The following is a 14,195-nucleotide window of genomic DNA, read 5'->3' on the forward strand; positions in this document are numbered from 1 at the left end:
AGATCTTTGTAGAAACAGCAAAAGGCACATTCCTGATACAAACGCCAGTGCCCTGCCAATTTCAAGTCCCAGATCAAAAGTGGGATGGTGCTAGACCTTCTCAAAGAAGAGAATTTGCCAAAAAAAATAATTTATTGATAAAATAGTGGATTTCCCCTACCCTTGCTTCTCTCTCAGAAGTGGGTGAGCCATCTTGGAGAAATATTCCAATGCATTTCCACCTGACAGAGCCACTATGCATGGGAAATTTCACCCCCAAGCAGTTAGTTTGGCAAAGTTATAAGCCACTGAAAACAGGGTCTTATTATGGGAAGTGTCTGGCAACCTTAATAGGCAGCACTACCAGAACCACCTATCTGTAATATGCATATTGTCTGAGTTTGCCTTGTGCACTCAGAAAGACACATGAGGGGCCAGATCTTTAAGTCAATGTTAAAAATCTCCCATTCTGGGAGCAGAGTTGGGTTCAAACTGAAGTGCAACATGCAGCCAGTCCCTCATTTTACTGTCACTGAATGTGGACAGACTGACTTTGATTTTAGGTATGGGTTGTGGGGTCTAGATACATAGCAGCTCTTTCCTTCCCTCACACCCACCCTAACGAAGGAACTCTTTCTCCCATTGCCGCTGCATCAGCGCCTCCTCCCAGTGCCTCCTTTCCCTCCTCCCCAGCATGCAAGGATTCCCTCCCACGCTCCATTATTCTCTTCCCTTTGCAAGCTCTCCGATTAGGCTGCCTGTGCAGCCCACTGTCGTCTTCTCTGCCCTTCCCAAAATGCCCTCCACCCACTTTCTCCCACCTTCCTTTCCACTGCCAGCTTCCCCTCCCCTGTGCAGATAGACCCACCCTCAGTTTCCCCTGCTACCTTCCTTTGCTATTCCTCCATGGAAGAAGACTACCCCACTTACTCCCTCTTTCCCTCCCATTACCGAGAGCCACTCTTCCTGACTCTTGCTCCCTTTCTGTCCGCTCACAGCAGCAGACTGCCGGGGGCGAGGGTAGAGAACACACCAGCCATGGAAATATTGTGGGGGCTCCACCCCTGTGTAAACACACACATCGGGGTCAAGGAGCAGGACGTGGAGGAGCTAGACCAGGCCCAGGAGCAGAGAGGAACTCCTGGGACACACATTCCTAGCCTGCAGCCAGCTCCCTCTCCCCGCACCTCCATGCTATCCCGCCAGCCCACCATTCACAGGGAGCATCCCCTGCGCTCTTTTCACTTATTATTTGGGCTCTTTCCCTCCTTTCTTGGACTGAAAGAGACCGGGGGTCAGAAGTACACAGCTCAGCTCTAGCCCTCTATGAAGTAACTCTCACACTGATCAGACATGGCTGCAGCACTGCAGTATTTCTGCTTTTCTCCAGAGAGCTACAGCAGCATCAACCTCTGTACAGCCTTATGGAGGCTTGAGGGAAAAAGCATCAGAAAATTCTGCTGGGGCCTAGCCTCAATTGCCCCTAATTACTGTCACTATGTTTCCAGAAGTTGGCATCGGGTATCAAGTTTGCTGAAGAGGATGGTACAAACACCAACATGCTTAGAGGACAGCACTGCTGATTACAGCTGGGTGAATAATGCAAACACATTTTCCTCCAAGGAGCTTACCTAGATTCCTGGGGCTCTGTCCGCTGGCCGCTCAGGGGGAGCCAAGGCAAACTCAGAGTCTGCCTGGCAACCAATAGGGAGTGAGATGCCCCCCCCAGGGAGTTCAGGAAAGGGGAGAAGCCTTTTTTGAGTCAGTCTGGAGCCAGCCAGGGCCAGGGCAGGACTGGCTGTGTGGGGAGCTGGTGAGTCCCAGGCCTGCATGCAGGGTTCCCCCTGAAGACTGGCCTCTAGGGACCTGAAAGCAAGATCCCTCAGCTGGGCTTTTCCTTCGCCACTGATGATTCCCAGTTTGTAGAGTTTTCCTGGGAAACTCCCCCAGCCAGGCTGAGTTAGCCCTCCAGCTCCCTAGGTGAGACAGTCGCCACATGGTCAGCTCTGCTCTGCCTGCTAGTCCAGGGCTGCTGCCTGCTGTGTGTGTGTCTGGACGCTGGGCTAGGAGACTGCAGTTTGGATTTTAGTACAGTTGTGTAATCTGCATCTTGAGCCCTGCACCCCTTTGTGGTGAGGGGAAATCCTGGACGAAGCAGCCTGATTCCTGCCTGAAGAGGATTCCTGCCAGCAGAGATCAGCCCCTCTGCAGTGACTGAGGAGTCCAGAGTCAACTCTGAACCTGAGGATCATTCATGGAGTTTGTGAGTGCACCATCTTCTAGTTAGTTAGTCCAGGAATTTGTTTTGGGGACCCCCTGCTCCCTGAACTGTGTCCTCAAACCAGGGCTTGAGGGTTTGGGGATTTTACAACCTGCTGTGTGTTAAACCTGTGGAGGGATTTACCACCTTCTCCCATTTGTGAGTCCTTTGGGCTGTACTGAACCCAGTCAGCCACACTGCTAAACCACCGCAGAGAAGAATTTTGTGGGCATAGGTCATCAAGGGCCCCAACCAAGTATACGTGTACCAACGGGACTCTAATTTTACATTTGCTACCTCAAGTCATGTGACTGGGGAAAGTCACAGGTATTAGCAGCGTGGGCACCAGTGACCCTAAAAATAGTGTTTTACCCTGTTATGTATATTTGTTTCCTGTTTAATATAATTATTGTGTTGAATATATTGTATGTGTTTGTGTTATTTCTTGGAAGTCTCCAACTATCTGGCAAGTCAGTGGGGATTACCCTAGGTTAGAGTTTTCCTCCTGAGCTGCCCTGGTGACTCTGCCAGGAAGGAGCAAGGGGAGGTGGAGGCACCACCAAATAAATTCATAGGAAAACATAAAGAAGATACACCCTGCTGAGTGGGTGGCAGGATCCAGAAGAACCCAGGCCTGTCCACCAAAACCTGTAAGCAGATTGGCATTAACAAAGAAAACCTGGTGGAGAGGGGGCGCTACATATATATTCGAATAAAAATACAGATTTGTTTTGTTAAAGGACAGAGCCAGATACTGATGATTTCTAATCACAGATGGACAGAGAGTGAACCCCTAACTCTCAGTAACCCCAATGTGTATTCTTATTGAAGTCATGGGGACAATGGGTGTGAGTAACTGCTCACAAGTGAGAATATGGCATTCACACGATGGACTAGTAATTTCTGAAGCATTTTGAAGCTGCACCATGCTACATAATGACACTGATAGAAAGTACAGCAAGTACTAACAGTACTGTGCATCCTGTTAGATTAGTCTTGTGTTCTCTGCTTGTGCCTTGAAAAGAGGTTCCAAAGCTGTTTTGGTCTTCTTCAGGGAGCTCCATAATGGCTCTTTCATATAACGCATTCCATGAAGAGAAGTTCTGCCTGGAATGACAACATCCAGACCAGCTGTCGCCTATTCAGATAAAGGCTGTTTATTTTAAAACATATAAAATTAAACAGATAAACAGAGTCACAGCTCCAGAATGCTCAAAATGCAGTGTACAGTAGCCATCCTACTTCCCAAATTCCAGAGAAGTCTTACTACAGTACTCCACCATCTCTTATTCCCACAGTCTGTGTTCAGAAGGGCTGGGCTTTTGTTGCTTGAGCCAATAGTCTCAAAGTGCCAGGTTCTTAAAAGAACATTCCACCTCATTTAATACAGTTTGAGACACCAAAAAGTAAAAACCCTAACCCTTAGCTGGGGCACTATTAGAGCCGTGAAATTAAATATTAGCTGCAGAATTTAAAATTCTCTAGATATACTTTTCCAGTTCACTCTGTGCAGTATTTACTGTAAACTCTCTTGTATTTATGACAGTTTTTTGTGAAAGCTGAGTATTCCATTAATTTTTACTATTTGGAGAGCACCAAAAATGTTTTTTTTTGGTGTGTTTTCAAGCTTAGAAAAAGGTTGGCTGGGTTTCCACCACATGGCTAAAATCTCATTGTATGTCTTCAAAATTCCTGATTGGTTGATCCCATCCATTGTGCTTAGGAGGGTCAGCAGAATCCTGGGACTGAGGATCAGGGTTTTAATCCTGATTCCCTCTGTGCTGGATACACATCTGGGGTTTCTTTCCCTTTTGTTTGGTAGTGGTCAGATTCTAACAAGAGGTTCTTGCGAGCTGCCTTCAGCAGAGCACTTTTGTGGCATGTCACCTAAGAATAATGCCACGTTTGGCGGGATGGGGAGTTCTTAGACCTAGCAAAATAAGCAGATCTGCAGCAAGTATTAATTGTTGTAACTCAATTGAAATCAGTAGAGCTATCTAGATTTATACCACCTGAGGGCCTGACTCCTGCTGGCTATACTCTTGTCATTTTTGTAAGCTCTGAGAGTTTAAAACAATGAAGCTCGACATGCTAGCATCTGGAGATGACCTTGCAATAAAATTTCACTTTCAGATTATTTGCATTCCATCATTTGCAGAGCATAAAGGTGACAGAAAATAAATCTAAATACATTTTAACCTACATCTACTTATCCTTGTTGCATAAGAGCAAGTTGCTCTCAGGCAGCACAAACATGCTCGTTGTCCTTGATCTTCTTAGGCCATTTTCGGTATAAAGACTGTGGTGGGGAGTAGCAAATAAAAGGTAACAAACCTCAATAGTTAACATGAGTTTAAATTTCAGATAGGACTATTCTCTGCAGTTTAAATATTCATGGAATCTCAGGGCTGGAAGGGATCTCAGGAGGTCATCTAGTCCAACCCCCTGCTGAAAGCAGGACCAATCCCCAGACAGATTTTAGCCCCAGATCCCTAAATGGCCCCCTGAAGGATTGAACTCACAACCTTGGGTTTAGCAGGCCAATGCTCAAACCACTGAGTTTAGCTATCCCCCCCTTAGTGATGGTAAGAGCCTCAAAAGTTTCAGAGACTACTCTCAACTCTAAAGATTTACCAAGTACACTGTAAAAAACCATCCTTCACGTTGTGTGGGGTCAAGGGAAGCGGTAAAGTCTGAAAATGGAGTCATGCAGGCAAAATATTTGGGAACTGCTGCGTTAAAGTTAAGAAATAAAATTGAAATACATCTCTGGCTATTTCTTTTTCAACATGGAAAAGGTATTATACAATAAAGGCAACTTTAAATCTGAATATTTAAGGACCTGGTTTGTGTTAACAAATGCAAATGTCTGATATATACTGCACCAGAATTGTCTTTCCTACTGCCTGAGTGGACAAGTTGACATCAGCATTTTTCATAATCAGAGGTCCTATAAATAAGAGCAAGTTTCTGGCTTGTGCCCAAGTGACCCCTGTTATCTCTCCTGATAGACTGGGCTTGTCTTCATGATAAAATGGATATATTTCATAATTACAAGATTAGTTAGAAGAATTTTAAGATGGAAGTTCATGCCATGATCCATCAGAAGCAACCATTGATGTTGAATGTCTCGGTTCTTGGATCACCACCCAGGTATCTCTTGGGCTTGATTTTTTCTGCACTTCCAATTAATTCCAGCTGAAATTGTGGATGCCCCCCACCCTCCAAAAAATCCGTGGTTGCTTTGGAATATCTTGGCCTATACATATATAATATTTACCCTCACACAAAAAGAGCAAACACCAGCACTTTGCATATGATGCCCGCAAGTTCAGAAAATATATGAAACTTTAAAAGCACAGAATAGTTCCTGTAAGATGAGGTATATTTGTGGGTTGTATTTGAAAGTGCTAGAATCAAATGGAATTTGGGGAGTTTTCATTCGTTCCTCACCTCTTCAGTTGGTCATTCCTGGCTTTTGACAGTCACAGGTAACTAAAAAATCAATTGCCTTTGGTTGAAATTAGCCTCCAAAACACTGGATACTTGAAGGCAGAAAATGACCCAGTGGAGAGTGAACCACCTGTTCAAGTAACAAGATGGATTTCAGGAGGAGATAAGATACCTGTCAGAGACTGAGAAGGAAGAGAGGGATATTCATCCAAATCCAAAAAGGGACTGGATAATTTTAAGATTGGGATTGATTTTTATGGGGTTTTTTTGAACCAGTTTGTCTATCCCTAATAAACATTAGGGACACATATCCCTAATGGACATTAAAGATAAAAAACCCAGATCCTTAGATTATGTAAATTAATGTAGCTCCACTGACGTCCATGGAGCTACTGTGATTTATACTAGCTGAGTATCTGGCCCACAAAGTATTGCCTGTGTATGCAAAAGGAAAGAGCTGGACATGCACAAGTCCATGGGTCCAGATTTAATGCATCCAAGGGTGCTGAAGGAGTTGGCTGATGTGATTGCAGAACTATTGGCCATTATCTTGGAAAATTCATGGCAATCAGGGGAGGTCCCAAACTACTGGAAAAAAAGCAAATATAGAGCCCATATTTAAAAAAGGGAAGAAAGAACTCGGGGAACTACGGACAGGTCAGCCTCACTTCAGTACCCAGAAAAATCATGGAGCAGGTCCTCAAGGAAACCATTTTGAAGCACTTGGAGGAGAGGAAGGTGATCAGGTACAGTCAACATGGATTCACCAAGGGTAAGTCATGCCTGACCAACCTGATTGACTTCTATGAGGAGCTAATTGGCTCTATTCATATGGGGAAAGTGGTGGATGTGATACATCTTGACTTTAGCAAAGCTTCTGATACGGTCTCCCACAGTATTCTTGCCAGCAAGTTAAACAATTATGGATGTCTGAATGTACTATAAGGTGGATATAAAGCTGGCTAGATTGTCAGGCTCAATGGGTAGTGATCAACAGCTTGATGTCTAGTTGGCAGCCCGTATCAAGCTGAGTGCCCCAGGGGTTGGTCCTTGGGCCAGTTTTGTTCAACATCTTTATTAATGATCTGGATGATGGGATGAATTGCACCCTCAGCAAGTCACAGATGACACTAAGCTGGGGGGAGAGGTAGATACACTGGAGGGTAGGGAGAGGGTCCAGAGTGACTAGACAAATTGGAGGATTGGACCAAAAGAAATCTGATGAGGTTCAACAAGGACAAGTGCAGAGTCCTGCATGTAGGAAAGAAGAATCCCATGCAGCGCTACAGGCTGGGGACCGACTGGCTAAGCAGCAGTTCTGCAGAAAAGGACCTAGGGATTACAGTGGACGAGAAGCTGGATATGAGTCAGCAGTGTGCTCTTGTTGCCAAGAAGGCCAACGGCATATTGGGCTGTATTAGTAGGAGCATTTCCAGCAGATTGAGGGAAGTGATTATTCCCCTCTATTCGGCACTAGTTAGGCCACACCTGGAGTACTGTGTCCAGTTTTGGTCCCCCCACTACAGAAGGGATGTGGACAAATTGGAGAGATTCCAGCGGAGGGCAACGAAAATGATTAGGGGGCTGGGAGCATATGACTTATGAGGAGAGGCTGAGGGAACTGGGGTTATTTAGTCTGCAGAAGAGAAGAGTGAGAGGGGATTTGATAACAGCCTTTAACTACCTGAAGGGAGGTTTCAAAGAGGATGGAGCTCAGCTGTTCTCAGTGGTGGCAGATGACAGAACAAGAAGCAATGGTCTCAAGTTGCTGTGGGAGAGGTTTAGGTTGGATATTAAGAAACACTATTTCACTAGGAGGGTGGTGAAGCACTGGAATGGGTTACCTAGGGAGGTGGTGGAATCTCCATCCTTAGAGGTTTTTAAGGCCTGGCTTGACAAAGCCCTGGCTGGAATGATTTAGTTGGTGCTGGTCCTGCTTTGAGCAGGGGATTGGACTAGATGACCTCCTGAGGTCTCTTCCAACCCTAATGTTCTATGAATAGGTGTCGGTCTCAGAATTAGCATCTACTCTCCCTGACTTAAATCATCTGCTGGCTCAGACACGGGTGTTATTCTTTTAAGATGCGCCATGCTATCTCTTGCTGTCATAATGGAAGATGAATTGCACCTTGTAACTCATACAAACAATGCGCTCACATTGCTTATGTTCTTTAGCACTTTGACCAATTAACATCTGCTTTCATTTTTTCAGCGTAGAATGTACTAGGAGTGGGGCTTTATTTATACAGAACTACATTAGGGAAGCTATATTTCATGTTTTTTTTCTGTTAGAAAAGGGGGAACTTGGAGGACTTCAGGGTCATTTACTAAGGCCAAGATTATCTCCTCCCATAGAAAAATCCATAGGATGGGAGGAAATTTGCAAAGTTTTGAATTCTCTCATTGTCTTTCCTACCATCTCTTCCCTATACGTCCCTTACCCCATCTCATAGAAGATGTAGGGAATCCAGCCCACAGGTCTCAGGGAAATCCCTGAAAGCACAGAGTCCTCTACTCTGCTTCCATGCCTTAGTCTGTGTGTAGCTGCTTCTGGAACAGCACTGAGCACCTCCAACTTCAGTAGGCGTTTTGGGTGCTCAGCCTCTTGCAGGATCAGGCCCTCAATGGAGGAGTATGGAGGGACCTTTCCCGAGGGAACAGCCAGTAGGGCTCAGGGCAAACAATTCACGCACACATGCACTACTCCTTCCTATACGCAGATCCTCAGAGCTGCAAAGAACAGCAACAGGGATGAGGGAACGGGCCACAAAGAGATGACTGTCCTTACCACGGAACCACGGCAGATCAACACATGAAAGATTCCATCTGTGCATGGATACAGAAAGCACAACGGGGATCTAAGATATCAGTTTGAGGATATAAATTAGTTTATTTTTGTTATGATATTTCCAATTCTTTTTATACATTTAATAAATGTCTTCAAAGATTTGTGTATAAGTATCTGTAGGTACATATCCCCACAGATTTCTATGTGTATACACAGAGGGAGAGAGTGTAACCTACTGTGTAATCTAGTGATTCCACACTAAAAATATTCAGCACTGTGTAAAATGTCAGAATTCTGAGTAACCTGAGGGCATGGATCAGATTAAAGATTCTCAGAGGCAGTTTGTTTCATTAAAAGCCAATAATAGTCCAAAATATTCATTCCAGCCACACCTCTTATTAACTGTCAAATGCCCACAGAGCATAAGTGAGCATAGGCAGTGGGTAGGAAACCGTCAGCTTCTGTCGTGTCTGAGTAGTCTGGCATTTAGATGAACCAGTGGTAAAATTCTTATTACAAAGAGTTTTCAGTCACTTCTCCAACACTATTCTCAACGTCAGGACACTGAGGACCAGTTCAGAGGCCAGGCACCATTGCAGTTCTTTGTTTTCTTGAGCCTGCTGCTCCCTGTTAGCGTCTCTGGGGGAACAAGCAGCAGTGAAATGGGTTAAGAGGGGCAGGGCCATGACTAACTTCCATTCACATTGTGCTACCTCTTGAGGTAGTGCACAGAGATATATATCCCACCTTCACTACAGAGCTCTGGAGTGTGTTGTGCCCCCTACTGGAAGGCTATACAGCTCTGTATCACGCCCAGCATTGGCCAGTGCCTCACAGGCATGAGCCAGCCAGAATTTGTTCACATAATTTGCCTAACATCCTCCTTTTTTCCTTTAAAAAAGAAGCATGAACTATTCGAAAATACATTACTGTTTATGCTGGGTAGACCAACTGTGTGCAAATTCTGAGACTTAAACAGAGTCCAAAAAAAATGCAGAACCCTAAAATCTGGAAACACAGCTGATGTTAAAATAAACTGATTTGTATCCTCCTGACACTTGGCCCAATCTTTTCAGGTGAGTACATGAGTGCATACCCTGACCGGGCGGGGGGAGGGTTTTGCTGTTATTTTGAGGAAAGATTCCCCTTTCCCCACCCCCCTCAATACAGAGACATTTATGACATTTCAATAACAAACTAACAAAGCTCCAGGATTAAAGCTGCATCCGGCTGTTCTCTGGCTATTTGAATTCTGAGGAACGAGACCTTCTCAGATTACCTGGAAAAGCTCACCAGTTCACTGCTGTTTGATTGCTGGACTCCACATGAGAGTGCTTCTGAGAATTGCATACAGCCACCGCCAATCTCTGGGATTCAAACAAATCCATGATGGGTAAAAAACATGAGGCTGATACCATCTAAATTTAATGCAATTTAGAATCCATTGCACTCATCTCACATGGATAGTAGTTTCCTTAGTGTGCATGAACATTAGAGGGGGAAGTACCGACTAAGCAAAATAATTTGCAAAAAGTGACAACTTACAATTACAGTACATGGTGCCTTCTAGACAAAAGAATCCCAAAGTATGGATGTGACAAACTCTCCAATCTCATTATATTTGCACATTTATTCCCTAAATCACAAATATTTAGATTTTTAAAATCCCAAATCCAAAGTCTGATCCAGTGCCCATTAAAAAGGTCAACAGAAAAATGCCCATTGACTTTAAAGGACATAGCTCAGATTACAACAGAACCAGTAATATTACAATTGTTTTAATGTGTCAAATTAGAAATGGACAAGGAAAAATTTAAATCTCTTCCTCTTTGATATACCTGGTATACTCTTTTTTCAATATTTGCATTACACACACACACATACTGACTTCAGTCCTTTAGCTAATGGTGTATCTGCAGCCCTAGACCTCCCAAGGAGATCGTGCTTTAAAGTATATTGGGATTTTGTTTTACAAGAAGTATCCTTTGGAAGGGCATAAGAATACCAGAGTTTATAAGGATTAAATAATTGTTGTCACTGGGTCACTGTTAGCACATAGCACTAAGCCTACCAAACCAATATTTCTCTTTATTTAGTGATACGTTATCATTCTGAGCTCTTATTGTGAATTCTTATTGTAGTTCTTTCCATCTTCAAAGTATTTCCTGAACACTAGGTAATCTTACTGCACCACTGGTAAATATGCTGTGACAGATGGGAAAACTAAGGTAGAGAAGATAAGGGACCTGCCCAAAAGCACAGAAAGCATAAGCATCCAAATTGAGATTAAAGCCCACACTTTCCTGGCCCCATTCTCTGCTCATAGAATATTCTGCTCTCTGCCCTGTATGTTGCTTTACATTGTCAGGTCCACTAAAAGCTGCAGGACCTCTGCACACAAACAAACATTTTAGGTCTGATTCTGATTTCCCCAACACAGGTGGAAATCAGGAGTCACTCCCCTGAAACTAAGGGAGTAGGTAGGAGGGAGACTGAAATCAGACCTTTTTTCCGTCAATTTATGTAGAATGTTTTTTCCAACAGAATTTCTGCACCTAATAAGTAGTAATGAAACATGAATGAAAGTGATCTAAATATTCTACTAATAACCATACAAAGCAAAATCTCTTCATTGCTTTCAACTAAAAAAAAATTCCCCATGCTTAAATGGCATGAGTGGCTCATAACTGTTGCCTCTTGCCATAGTTCCCACCTAGCATTCTAGGAAATACTTTACTTTTAAAAACCTTCCCAAAACACTTTGGAAGCCTTGTACTTTATTGGAATGTAATCAGTCTCCTAAATTATAAAACAGAAGGCTAAATGTTTCAAACCTGGTTTCTTACTGTAAGGCTTCTAACATATTTAGGCACCTAAATAAAAGTGGTCTGATTTTTGGAGGCGCTAAACACCCACAAAACAGTGAAGCCAATGAGAGCTGTGGGCGATCAGCACTTATGAAAGTTGGACCACTTTTATTTCAGTGCCAAAATGCAGATAGAAACCTTATGTTAGGCACCCAGGCATTAAGTATTTGTCTTTAGAGCCTTCAATTTGTCAAGCTATAAATATACTATGTATGCTTCAAATAATTCTGTGCAATAAACTGTTACTCCACATCAGAAATTGACTTGCATAGAACTAATGGTTTGGCATACAATGCAAACTAGGGGAGGGGAAAGGCTCAACCATGAAGTGTTCTCATATAGCAAACATGTTGAATTCAAAATTTGTTTTCAAATGCATATTCATGAAAAGAAGAGTTCCACCATTTGCTCAGCTGTAGCAATTACGCAATTAGAAGTTAGACCCAGAATCCTGTCTAACAACCATTCATTTACAAAAAGCGGTATGGGATTTTAATGACTGCAGGAGCTCTGCTTTACATCTCCTGCAAGAGCCAGCACCTCCAGTAGCACAATATTTCTACAAGAATTATTGGATTCTAACTGCCAAATCCTGCTCACTATAGTTACACAATTAGCCCCAACAAAGTCAGGGAAACTGGATTTGTCAGCCAAGGACCGCTACTACTTTCTGTGACACTTAGGTTGTCTTGAAAATTTTCCCATCCATGTACAGATTTGACCCAATGCTAGTTAGCTAATGAGCTCTGTCAAGATTAGAGAGTATATCTGCAAGCACAAGCTGAGGCAAGACATAATTCAAGGTGAGAAGAACAGTATAACCTTAAGTTAGTGTGACCAATGCACCCCTGTATTCACACCCTACACACTGTTGTAATAATCTTTGTACAAAATATGCCCAGGGAGGTATCATTTGAAAACTAATAACTCATTAGTCTATAATATTATAATGAAAGGTATGTAGCAATATTATATGTAAAGTTATGAATTCCCCCTCAATGATGTTGTTAGCACATGTTCAAACCATGTAGCCCTAACTAGGCAGAAGTTGTTAAGAGGTCTATCCTAAACAAAGAAATGTGTGTTTACACATAAGTAGTAAATGGGATCCTCAGGACAGCAAGGGGGGTAAATGGGTCCTCAAGGCAAAGGACAAGCTAGTGCCTCTAGCCAGGTATCCTCAAAGTTGATTGGCATTCACCGGTCAAGTGTCCATTCTTTGGCAAGGAAGGAGGGGGAGGAACAGATAAATTTGCATTTTGGCAAACAACTTCGAGCCTTTTTCATTGCAAGACTCCATGTCTCCATCCTCACAGCCAGAAGGCGCTTTATCTAGGGGTAACCTTTAGGAAAATGCATTTCAAAGGGTGACTGGACTATAAAAGGGAGATGCAAAAACACCCAAGCCTTTTTATTTCAGGAGGGATCTTGTCCTGAAAATTCAGTCAGCAATCTTGCTGGGAATATCTGGTAAGTCTGGCTTGTTAAGTTTTAGTTACTAGAAAGTGTTTTATCTTTATTTCTCTTGTAACCATTTCTGACTTTAATGTCTTATACCTGTACTTGTCTAAAATCTCTTTGTAATTAAATACTTGGTTTTTTAAATGTAAACTAATCCAGTGTTGTGTTTAAACTGAGTGGTTTGGTATTCCAATTTAAGATAGTAGGCTGTTAGATACGGACACCCCCACACCCTCCAAACAGGGGTAACAGACCTATAGTACCTGAACTGTCAGAAGAGGGCTGGACAGTGCAGAACACATGTTTTGGAGAAAATTCAGACTTGGGGCGTATCAGGAATACCCTGCAAGCAGTAACCTGGGCTGCTGAAAGTCAGTATGTGGCTGGAGTGTTGCCAACAGGCTGCTGGGGTCAGAATTGCTGGACCAGGCCTGCAACTATATGCAGACACTCAGTGAATGACCTGCATGCTGTTTGTGAGTGGCACAGTTTGGGAGCTACAATAGAAAAGTATTGTGAGGCACCCAAGGTCACAGGCCAGGTGGTGATAATCCCTCACTGATCTCAAATGTGACAATTAATTTCAGAGTTTCTGTGTGATGAAACTCTATCATTCAGTCCTGTTAAAGTCTCATCACTGGCTCTCAGCTCTCTCCCAAATCAAACTCAGACTCTTGAGTTTCACCTGCAGGCTTCTTCACAGCTAAGCTTTTTTCTGCCTCAGCTGCTTCTCCCCTGTTATGCTTTTTTCTCCACTAACTGATTGCCTGAATGCCCCTTGTGTTCCTCTTCCACTCCTACCACTGGGCCTACTATCATACTTCCCCCCACTGCACCCCATGTTAGGAACTGTCTTCCTGATGCCAATGGCCCTGCCTCCTCCCTTTTCCCCTTTATATATCTATTCAAAATCCATTTCAAGTCTCCTTATAGATTAGAGCCTCCAATACATTAATAATGTTAATAAGTAGTCACTCTGGTTTGTGAACTTCAAAACATAGGACTTCATAATCAAAATGTCTTCCCCTACCCAGTATCTCCCTGGGTTGTCTGAATTTAGGGTCTGATCCTGCAAACACTTTCTGCCAGAAACATTCCCATCATCTCCACTGGAGTGGCATACAGTTGTTAGCATTATGCACAATATTAACATGTAGTTCTACAAAATTAATGGGGATTGAATGAACAGGGTCATTTAATGAAGTTCTACAAAAGTTACATTCAGTAGTATTTTAGCATAATAGAGAAATGTTGCCCTATCTATATTTTTAAACCACCCCATAGAATTCTATTGAAGAGGTATTACTCACTATTGTATTTTATAGATTGGCAATTATTGTTCTGTTGCTCTCCGTAGAACTTTTCAGGGTCCTAGACTGTGAACTCT

This window comes from Mauremys mutica, chromosome 9, assembly GCF_020497125.1.
Source record: "Mauremys mutica isolate MM-2020 ecotype Southern chromosome 9, ASM2049712v1, whole genome shotgun sequence".
NCBI lineage: Eukaryota > Metazoa > Chordata > Testudines > Geoemydidae > Mauremys > Mauremys mutica.